This window comes from Silene latifolia, chromosome 7 (genome assembly GCF_048544455.1).
Source record: "Silene latifolia isolate original U9 population chromosome 7, ASM4854445v1, whole genome shotgun sequence".
Lineage (NCBI taxonomy): Eukaryota > Viridiplantae > Streptophyta > Magnoliopsida > Caryophyllales > Caryophyllaceae > Silene > Silene latifolia.
Window position 1 is genome coordinate 88078692 of NC_133532.1, and position 12041 is coordinate 88090732.

Sequence of the window (12041 nt, forward strand, 5' to 3'; positions counted from 1 at the left end):
GCCCCGAATGGATCACACAGTTTTTAAAACATTGAAACGGGTGATGTGACCATTATTTGAGCATATTTAGTCCCCGAATTAGCCTTGTTCCCGTGCTTGTTAGTGCATATTTGAGTCATTTATTGTCTTTAGTCCTTTGTTTTGCATATTCTTTGAGGTTTTGTTCACTTGGTAGGAAAGGAGTGTAAACCTTGCATTTTCATGGCAAAATAGAGCTAAATTGATTGAATTCAATGACCAAGCATCAAAGAGAAGACAAGACTAGAAGGCCTTTGTACATATTATAGTAGATGGGCAATGATGAGAAAAGATCCTTGCATCTCCAACAAGATGCCCGAGGATTGTTGGAAGAAGGAGGAAAAAAGAAGAAAGGAAGAAGCTGACTCAGAATCCGAGCGGATTGCCCTCGGGACGCCCGTCCAAGACCAGGAATCCGAGCGTCTTCTTCAGAGGGACGCCCGTCCAAAAACACCACAATCCGCCCGTCCAGCCAATGAATCCGCTCGTCCAACAGCCAGAGAATCCGCTCGTCCCGTGCCCTGGACGCTCGGATTCTGTTACAGCTATTCTGTTTTCTTCTTGTTCTATGAAGGATGCGCATATCTCGGAAAGACCGGCAAAAAGGAGACTCGCATATCTTTTGAGAGGAGCGATTTCTCAAGGACTTAATCGTCATTTAAGCCCTTAGTAAACCCTAATTTGTGTACCTAATCCCCACTATAAATACCCCATTAGTCTAATTAGATAATCATGTTCTTCTTATCAATCTTTAGTGTAGTTTATATCAATCTAATCTCTCTTTAATCTTGTAATCAACTTTTAATCAAGTATTAATACAAATCTCATTTCCTTAATCTCTCTTTTGTTCATCTTTTATTTTGGGTAATTGAAGATTATTTGGGTTATTATTGGGAGATTGACAACCTTCCAATCAATCATCAAGTACTTCTATTATTCTTTGCTTTATTATTGGAATCATTAGTAGGTATAATTATCTTAATTCCTTTTTAATTATTGTTAATCATCTTCATTTATTCATCATGTTTTACTTTGTTGGTATGATTGACAACCTTGCTAGCATGTTCAACATGATAATGAGTGAGTAGTTTCCTTAACTATGGTTAATGGGTAATTAGGGGAAACCAACATGGGGAATGATTCATGCTTAATTTAATATGTTTTCATAGTTTATTTGCTTGCTTGTTGTGATCTCAACTTATGCACATGTTATGTTTGATGAAATACGAGCCTATGAATCCTTGCATTTTTTACCCATCACTTACCTTTTCAATGAGACTTGTAAGACATAAACCAACTCGAGTCTCATTAGACCTTGCATATAGTTTAGTAGGGAAGATTAAGTCGACTTGTAGGTGTTGTACAATCTAATCGATTCGGCTCCGGGACCCAAACTTTCCTAGGATTGTAAGATATAACCCAACTCGATCCATCACAACAATAATTGCTTGCTTATAATTTGAGAATATGTTTGTATGATCAATTCCCATGAATCCCCTATGACCCCATGACACCCTAGTGCCTTTTATCAATTGTTTACACCCCTTTTTAATCATCTTGCTTGTTTACTTTTATTGCTATTTAGTTTAGTGATCTTCTATTCCAACCCCAAATTGTGACACCCCTAGACACCGCTACTTGCAATTGAAAATCTTACTTCAATACCCGTCCCTTGGGATCCGACCTTTACTTGCCTCTTTACTAATTGTAGAGTTGTTTGTGAAGTTATAAGTATTGTTTTGGTCTAGGTGCTCCTAACGACAAGTACCGAAAACTAAACCTCTCAAGAGTGAGTACGAACAAAAATGGCGCCGTTGCCGAGGACGGTGTTAACTTGATTTAGATTTTCTTAGATTGTTATTAGTTGTGTCTTTCTTCGCCTTGGGGAAGTAAAACTCCTCAAGGTTTATTCTAATTATTTTCAAGTTGTTTGATATTTTGCATGTCTAGAAGATCACAAGGTAACTTGTTACCCTTTGATCACGAAATTGAAAGGACTTTAACAAACAATAGAAGACTTGCTAGAGGTACTTTGAGAGGTATTGGTGAGGTTGTATATATTATTCAACCAAACACTATTGAGTTCGTCAACCCTTTTGCAAGAGAAGGTGAGGAGAACCCAACACAAAATCCAACACAAAATCAACCCACAATGCCTAAATTTTCATCACATTCCGTACCAACCGAGGAGAACCTACCCAATGGTACTCCCACACCACAACACTTAACCGGAAATTTTATTGCCAAATCCGCATTTATCCAATTAGTCGAAAGAAGCCAATTTGGGGGGATGCCTAGTGAAGACCCTCATTCTCACATGGAGACTTTTTGTGACTATTGTGATGCGATTTCACAACCCGGTGTAACTCAAGACCAAATTCGATGGGTCTTATTTCCTTTTTCTCTAATTGGCACCGCAAAACAATGGTTGAAGAGCCTTGATAAAGCTACTCTCGGAATTGACTCTTGGAAGAAGTTGGCTCTAGCTTTCTACAAAAAGTTCTATCCACCGGAAAAGACTAACATGCTAAGAGCTCAAATTACGGGCTTTAAGCAAAGAGATGAAGAATCTTTGTATGAAGCTTGGGAGCGGTTCAAGGGAATTTGTCGCTCATGTCCTCATCATGGACTTAGCGAGTGGTTCTTGGTTCAACAATTTTGGAAGGGTCTTTATGAAGACTCAAGGAACATTCTCAACATGGGATCAAATGGTATGTTCACCGAAGTTGACGATAATCAAACTTGGAACAAGATTGAGGAAATGGCGGTCCATAATTCACAATATAGTAGACCTCGCAAGGCTACTAGAGGAGAAAAGCACGAAGTGGACTCCATTACTCAATTGGGTGCTCAACTTAGTGCTCACATTGATACCATCAACTTGAAGTTCGAAAAGGCTATGGCTAGACTTGAAGAAGCCTCAAAATCACCAAAGCATCATGTTAATGCCATGACGGCATCTTCATCAATCCCAAGTGGGATATGTGAGAATTGTGGAACTTTGGGACATGACCAAAGTGAATGTAGGGGAACAAATGAACAAGTGAATGCTTTTCATGCATACAAGAGTGGTACCCCTTATTCAAATTATTACAATGAAAACACCAAATTCCACCCAAATCTCTCATACAAAAGCCAAAATGTTCAAAACCCTCAACCAACATACACCCCACGTCCCATGAGAAACCAAAATCAAAGACACTTTTACAACCAAAACCAAGGTTACCAAAATCAAACTCCATACAATCAACAAAATGACCAAGGTTTTGATGTTCAAAAAGCGGTCCTCCAAATACAAAAGAATCAACAAGAGTTTTTCACTCAAATGCAAAAGGATAGTCAAGCAAAGGAAATCACCATCAACAACATCCTAGCCCACACCAAAATGTTGGAAACCCAATTGACTCAACTAGAATCTTCAAGCTCACAAAGACAAAAGGGGCAATTATCACCTCAAAGTAATCCCCCCAAGACATGAAACGGTTAGTGCCATTCACTTGAGGAGTGGTACAAGGTATGAAGCACCGAAGAAGCAAGTTGAGGATGAAGTTGTGGAAGCTAGTGACAAAGAAGAAGTTGTGCAAAACTCCAAGGATGGAGAACCAACAAAAGAAGAAGTTTCAAAGAAAAGTGAAGACAAGGCCAAGGAGAAGGAACCCATTGTGATTAGACTTCCTTTTCCAAGTCGTCAAGCCAAGCCCAAATTTGATGACCAACTTGGAAAATTTATGGAAATTGTGAAGAATTTGGAAGTCTCGATTCCTTTTACGGAATTAATCAATCACGTGCCGGCCTATGCGAAGTACATGAAGGACATCCTTACAAAAAAGAAGTCGATCCGGAAGCTTGAAACCATCGCCTTCACTAAGGTGATTAGTGCAATCCTTCAAGGGAGTTCACCTCCGAAACTTAAAGATCCGGGAAGCTTCTCAATACCGTGTACCATTGGCGACACATGATCAACAAAGCCTTATGTGATCTAGGAGCTAGCGTGAGTGTTATGCCGTATTCGGTAAGTAAAAGGTTAGGGATGGGAGAACTTAAATGTACCAACATCACACTCCAAATGGCCGATAGATCGACGAAGACACCATTAGGGATATGGGAAGATGTTCCCGTAAGAGTTGGGAAATTTTTCATCCCGGTGGACTTTGTCATTGTTGACATGGAAGAAGACTCCAATATTCCAATCATTCTAGGTAGACCTTTCTTGCACACCGCGGGTGCGGTGATAGATGTGAAGCATGAAGAGCTCACTCTAGAGGTAGGAGATGAGAGCATAACTTTCAATCTTGACAAGACCATGAGAGCTCCCCGTTTGCATGAACCATGTTTTATGGTTGATTATTATAGCCGGAAGGATGAGAGGAAGAAGTCGGAATTTCAATGGAAGAAGAAAGTTGATGATGCTCCATCAAAAGAGCAAGGGAATTGTAACAAAGAGAGCTTGAAAAGCTCACCAAAGTCAAGCAATGAAGAAGATGGCCTTGTTGGCCAAAACGAGAAAGTGGGAGAGTTGTCTCTATCAACTCAAGAGATCTTTAGCGACCAAGTAGACGAAGTTTGCGGTCTTTGGGACGATGAGTTTGAAGGGATTTTCAATCCCTATATTGGTAATGCTATCGATCAAGACCAACATGAAGGACAACAAGTGCAAAGAACTATTGAGGATCTTTATCATGATAATGAACAAGCTTTTGACTACTTCTTCAAGGTGTTGAGTAACATCAACAACACCTTGAACATGCCCCAATGACATCTCACTAAGGATGAGAGTTTGGTGTAGTCCTCTCCAAACCACCATTTGTAAATATTTCTAACTCCCTAACTTGCATTTTAATTCTTACATTGCATTTTAGTCATTTTTGGATTTTTGTGCCTTGATCAAGATATTCATCATTTTTGAGAGAAGTGAGGGAGGGACTAATGATTTTATTGATGTGTAGTGCTTTAACTTAGTGTGGAGATAACAATTGCCTAGGCTATTCATGCCTTTGTAGTGCCCCTACGATGAAGAACACGGGATTTGAAGAATGAAAATGACACGGGTTATGCAAGTGCACGGATGGACCTGAATCCGGGTAGACCAGGAGGAATCCGAGCGGCTTACGGGTAATCCGCTCGTCTTATAGGAATCCGAGCGTACAAGGAGGAATCCGTCCGTCTAAATGAGCTGCAAAAATCAAAAAATTTGGTCTGTAAGAGAGTCCGAGCGTCCCAGCTGAGAAGACGCTCGTCTGAAACTGGCCGCTCTTCTTTGCGGAAAGACGCTCGTCTTTTTGCCAGTGCACAATAAGCAAAGTTCCTGTAACAGAATCCGCTCGTCTTTTTGAGAATCCGCTCGTCCTACATTGCAGAATCCGCTCGTCTTCTCTGAAAGACGATCGTCTTAAGGTGAGTTTTCCTGAAGCCCATTTGAGCAGAATCCGAGCGTCCCGACGGGAATCCGCTCGTCTTTTCCCTGCTGTTTTAAATTTTTCGGGTGTTTTAAACCCCCTTCCCACATTCATTACATTCATTCAAACATTCAAACACTACCCATAAACCCCAAAACCCTCAACCTCTCCATCACCAAAAACAAGATTTCCTCAACCAAATTCAACAAAATCAAATTCAAACTTCCTTACAACAACAATTAATCACTCCTTTTACAAAATCAATTGATTCAAGCACCAAAATCTTCAACCTTTGAGTCGATTTTTGAAATACAAAGCAAAATCCTTTCATCTTAAATCGATTTGGGCATTATTAGAAATTGAAGATTTTCAATCTTTTCTTGGTGTAATCAACAATGGCAAGAACAAAAGGAGCAACAAAGGCAGTCAAAGCAAAGACACTTTCAAAAAGGCAACAAACTCTTCAAGCGAAGAAAGCTTCAATGGATATGGTGGTTTCTAATGCAAACTTGGAAGTTCAACAACAACAAGATCCTCCCTTGGAAGCAACAACATCAACAACTCCGGAAATCGCTCAATTATCCAACTATCCGGAGGTAATTTTCATTTCCGACTCCTATAGGGATACATTTGCCAAGTATGCTAAGAAAGCCATTTTGCCCACCAAATTCATTTGTGAAGATGCCTTGAACAAACAAAAGCCTTCTTTGAAGCCATGGGATTGGGTAAATTGTTTACTTTAAGAGAATTGACATACCCCTCCCTTACCTTGGAATTCATAAGTTCATTGAAAGTGACTAAGGTAGAGACTAGAACATACATCGAGTTTCGTCTTGCAAATGTGAATAGGCGCATCACCTTTGATGTTTTGAGTAAGATATTAGGCCTTAGTGATGCCCCGTACTATCAAAAGATCCCTGAAAAGTATGACCCCGCTCCTCTTTGGGAGGCAATTTCCGGGAAGAAATTTGTGAGCTTTCATGCTTGTCGTGCTCTATTAGTCCACCATCCGGGCATTAGAGTGTGGCACAAGGTTATCGGGAATACTATAATAGCAAGAAAAGGCACTAATCATTTTACCAAGCTCGATTGTGTTCTACTTGAGTCGGCCTTGAATATAGGAAGGGAATTCACTAAGCCCTACAATGCTCTAAGGCTTTTGATGGAAAGATGGCTTAATGTCGATTGTGGTAAGGACGGCACCGCTCATATTGTAAATGGAGGTCTAGTTACTCTCTTGGCTAAGCACTTTGATCCAAATTTCAACAAAGATAACACCTATGTGGCGATCAAAGGGGGCCATCTCATTTATATGGACACCATGATTAACAAGTATAAGTGGGTCAAGCATGATTCTCTTGACACCAACTATGGGTGGCTAACCAATGATGCTAGATCCTTCACTTTGCCTTCAAAGATTTGCCGATTGAGTGTTCACCGAACAAACTACCTTCTTCCACTCTCCAAGGAAGCCGAGTACATCATCCGTCAACAAAGGGACGAGATTGAAGAGCCCTTCTCCTTCATTGTCACACCACCCTACCCATTCGAATATCAAGAGTTCAAACCCAAGGATGTTGAAGTAGGAAATGATTACTTAACCCTACTCATGAGAGAAATGCACAAACAAGCATATAATGATCGAGTGGATGCCTACAAGGCCCAATATCCGCCACTCCTTTATTTAGCTAGGCAAGGACTACTTGATCCATCATGTCCTTTGCCTAGTTGGGCGGATAGGGAGGTTTTCTTTCCGAGCACATCTAGTGGTGAAAGACCGGGTGAAGATGACAATGTCGATGATGAGGTTGTCGATGATGAGGGTGTTGATGAAGAGGTAGGTAAAGAACAAGACGTTCAAGGGAATGTTGAAGAAGAAGAGGCTAATGAAGATGATGAAGAAAGTGAGCAAGATCAAGGAAGTGGAAGTGAAGATGAGAGTGGAAATGATTCCACATCCATGGAGGAAAATGATGATAATGATGATATGATGGAGGATTAACAAACTTTGGAGGCTTCTACACTCTTGAGGTTTGTCTACTTCTTTTGTTTTCCTTATTTTATCTTGATCATAATTTGGAGAGTCCTAGCAACATGGAGGACTAACACCTTGGCTCCATTGAGGTGTTCTTTTTATTGTTCCCGCATGGAAAATCCAAAATGACAATTTATAGTTTCATGCATTGCATTTCGTGTGCATGAACTACCCCGAAATTTAAGACATTAGAAATAATGTCTATCTTGGTTTGGGGAAGTACATGCATACGCAACGGGAGGTAATCTAAATTACGCTCTCCGCCATAAACAAAAACTCAGGCATCATGTAGTGTAGCTTAGTATAGCTTGCATTTAGTTTAGAAATCATGCATCATACTTGCATAATTTCCTATCATATTGGCCATTAAGGACAATGCCCATATTAGTGTGGGGATGGGAAATTCTAACTTGACTTTTATTCAAAAACAAAAAAAAAATCAAAAATTTCGAAAAATCAAAAAATTGAAAATCCAAAAACAAGTTCATTTCCTTTGTAGTGTAGTCTTGTATATATTGTTTGTATATATTATGTTTGTCTATCCTTGTTCACATTGATCGACTACGCCACATCCGAGACATGAGGATATTGAAGAACGCATGGTATGATCTTTCCAATCTCCTTTTTCCTATTTATGTTAATGACTATGTGGCTTTATTTTGATTGATGCGGTATACACAATGTGAATTTAGGATTGCATTTAGATTATTTGGCATATTATTTGGTAGAAGCATATGCATTAGGATGTATAAATGTTAGTTGCATCATGGCATGTAGTTTGCATGTTAGAAAAATTTTGTGAAACCGTCTACTTGGGAAGCTTGACAAGTGTATATAGGCCCTAGTAGATGCTTTTTCTTCTTAAGACTTTGCTTGTTAGAATACTTGTAAAACACCCTAGGATGTGTCATGCTAGTATCCTTTGACCCATGGATTAAGGCCTAGTCAAGAGTACCTTGTGGTGTGATAACTCCTTGGCTACCGTTTATTCCAAGGTGACCCTTGAAACCATGCAACCATCATTCATCCGTGTTCTACCATATATTTTGTCATCAAAGGGAATGGACACAAAAAGAAATTGTTCAAATAAGAGTTCAAGAAAAGAAATGAAAAGTGAAAAAAAAAAAAGTTTGCAAAATGCATCAAATGAAAAGAGGAGCAAAAATAGACTCCTATGCTTCAAATATAAGGCACTCTCACTACATATGGGGTGACTTTGAAAATGTTCAAAAGAAAATGCAAAAAGTTGAAATGTTGAAAAGTTGTCAAGTATTGAAATGCCAAACATCAAAAGAAATGGCAAAAGAAAGTGTTCTCAAATATTATATGCCACAAGAAATTGGGGGGAAAAACAACAATAAAAACAAACTCCCAAATGAAACTCAAATACTATCGATCCCTTTATCCATCGTATCCATTTTTGTGCATGGTAGAGAGGGGACGACCCTTTTTCTTGTCTAGGCAAGAGGGGGAATTCTGCGATCCTCCAGTGTTTCTAACGCCATAAGGAGTCTACTCTTGACAAAAGCATTTAACGATTGAGGACAAAGGTACCCTAGCTTGACACAATTTGGAGGTGATTTATTGGTATCCTTCTAGGCTTAGTAGTTTGAATAAATTGCATCTATGAAGGAGTGTGTACCCTTGAATTGCTTCCCTTGTAGATAATTTCCGCCACTTAGATGAGGAAAGTGGCTATTCTTTTGTAGATGCATCCATTACTTGATTTTATGTGCTTTAATGCTTGGATGTGTCGCCATTTTGGCAAGACTCACCTTGCCTTGCAAGAAGGCATCCTACCTCATGGTTGTCTTGTTGTGAGTTGAAGGGGCGGAGTGAGACCCGCTAATTGTCTCATATCGGCTATGCTATTAGGTTAGTTTAAATAACGGTCCTAGTTTTTGTCACCTCTTTACCCGGGACGAGCAAAGGTTCGGTTTGGGGATATTTGATGTGACCATTATTTGAGCATATTTAGTCCCCGAATTAGCCTTGTTCCCGTGCTTTTTAGTGCATATTTGGGTCATTTATTGTCTTTAGTCCTTTGTTTTGCATATTCTTTGAGGTTTTGTTCCCTTGGTAGGAAAGGAGTGCAAACCTTGCATTTTCATGGCAAAATAGAGCTAAATTGATTGAATTCAATGACCAAGCATCAAAGAGAAGACAAGGCTAGAAGGCCTTTGTACATATTATAGTAGATGGGCAATGAAGAGAAAAGATCCTTGCATCACCAACAAGATCCCCGAGGATTGTTGGAAGCGGGAGGAAGAAAAGAAGAAAGGAAGAAGCTGACTCAGAATCCGAGCGGATTGCCCTCGGGACGCCCATCAAAGACCAGGAATCCGAGCGTCTTCTTCAGAGGGACGCCCGTCCAAAAACACCACAATCCGCCCGTCCAGCCAATGAATCCACTCGTCCAACAGCCAGAGAATCCGCTCGTCCCGTGCCTTGGACGCTCGGATTCTGTTGCAGCTATTCCGTTTTCTTCTTGTTCTATGAAGGATGCGCATAACTCGGAAAGACCGGTAAAAAGGAGAATCGCATATCTTTTGAGAGGAGCGATTCCTCAAGGATTTAATCGTCATTTAAGCCCTTAGTAAACCCTAATTTGTGTACCTAATCCCCACTATAAATACCCTATTAGTCTAATTAGATAATCATGTTCTTCGTATCAATCTTTAGTGTAGTTTATATCAATCTAATCTCTCTTTAATCTTGTAATCAACTTTTAATCAAGTCTTAATACAAATCTCATTTCCTTAATCTCTCTTTTGTTCATCTTTTATTTTGGGTAATTGAAGATTATTTCGGTTATTATTGGGAGATTGACAACCTTCCAATCAATCATCAAGTACTTCTATTATTCTTTACTTTATTATTGGAATCATTAGTAGGTATAATTCTCTTAATCCCTTTTTAATTATTGTTAATCATCTTCATTTATTCATCATGTTTTACTTTGTTGGTATGATTGACAACCTTGCTAGCATGTTCAACATGATAATGAGTGAGTAGTTTTCTTAACTAGGGTTAATGGGTAATTAGGGGAAACCAACATGGGGAATGATTCATGCTTAATTTAATATGTTTTCATAGTTTATTTGCTTGCTTGTTGTGATCTCAACTTATGCACATGTTATGTTTGATGAAATGCGAGCCTATGAATCCTTGTATTTTTTACCCATCATTTACCTTTTCAATGAGACTTGTAAGACATAAACCAACTCGAGTCTCATTAGACCATGCATATAGTTGAGTAGGGAAGATTAAGTCGACTTGTAGGTGTTGTACAATCTAATCGATTCGGCTCCGGGACCCAAACTTTCCTAGGATTGTAAGATATAAACCAACTCGATCCATCACAACAATAATTGCTTGCTTATAATTTGAGAATATGTTTGTATGATCAATTCCCATGAATCCCCTATGACCCCATGACACCCTAGTGCCTTTTATCAATTGTTTACACCCCTTTTTAATCATCTTGCTTGTTTACTTTTATTGCTATTTAGTTTAGTGATCTTCTATTCCAACCCCAAATTGTGACACCCCTAGACACCGCTACTTGCAATTGAAAATCTTACTTCAATACCCGTCCCTTGGGATCCGACCTTTACTTGCCTCTTTACTAATTGTAGAGTTGTTTGTGATGTTATAAGTATTGTTTTGGTCTAGGTGCTCCTAACGACAAGTACCGAAAACTAAACCTCTCAAGAGTGAGTACGACCTAAAATGTCAATACTAATTACACAAAAACAAATACCGTAAAGGAATAATATCACGAACAGCACAAACAGCTCAACAAACCCCAGTCTCCATCTTAAATCTCCACACAACTGACTACAAACTAAAGTGTGTAGCCCTGCCAGGGTACCCATCGCAACAGATACTCCACACCGCCAGTGGGGGACCGCAGCCGTTCCCACCTAAGCCTCGCTCATCTCCATTGAGCGATAAACCCATGTTCATTAATGTGCATATCCCTCCTGTGGCGGGTTCCACAGGAGGCGAACCAAGGTCGTGAAGCCACTCCCGCAAGTGACTCCACTAAGCCAGGGACGCACCCCGAAGATCACAGACAGATACAACAACAATCACCGATATTAATCAACAACCGTCACAAACACCAGCAGTATACTTTAACAATAATCACAACCATTTGAATCAATCAACAATACGAAATCACAACCGTCCGAATCAATCAACAGTCACTAACTACAGCACAATCACCACACATTATGTAATTAATACCGAGTAGGGAAACCCTACCTGGAGAAGCAACCACCACAGACAATCTAGCAACTAATCAGAATTATCCTCTACGAATCCGCCTCCTATAACATGTATACATTCAATTACTACCACAAACATAAAAATCACCCAAAATCCTCAAAATCACCCAATTAAGGTTTTACAGAAACTCAACCAAATGCTATAAAAATTATACAAGGAACTTACCCTTGACACGATGATCACAACAGCGTAAAGAACAAGATGATCCGACTCTCCTAGCATTGTGGATTTGCTAATGATGCGATGAATCAACTTACGTAACTTCCTTATCTCAATTTAGGTTTTTAGAATGATAAAAC

General features: G+C 39.5%; 1 non-coding gene across 1 annotated transcript; it reads right to left on the reverse strand.

Moving 5' to 3' along the window:
- Positions 1-2542: 2542 nt before the first annotated feature.
- LOC141593446 (small nucleolar RNA R71) lies at positions 2543-2649 on the reverse strand. The gene has a single exon (XR_012521528.1). It is a non-coding gene; the product is annotated as a small nucleolar RNA R71 (small nucleolar RNA).
- Positions 2650-12041: the final 9392 nt, after the last annotated feature.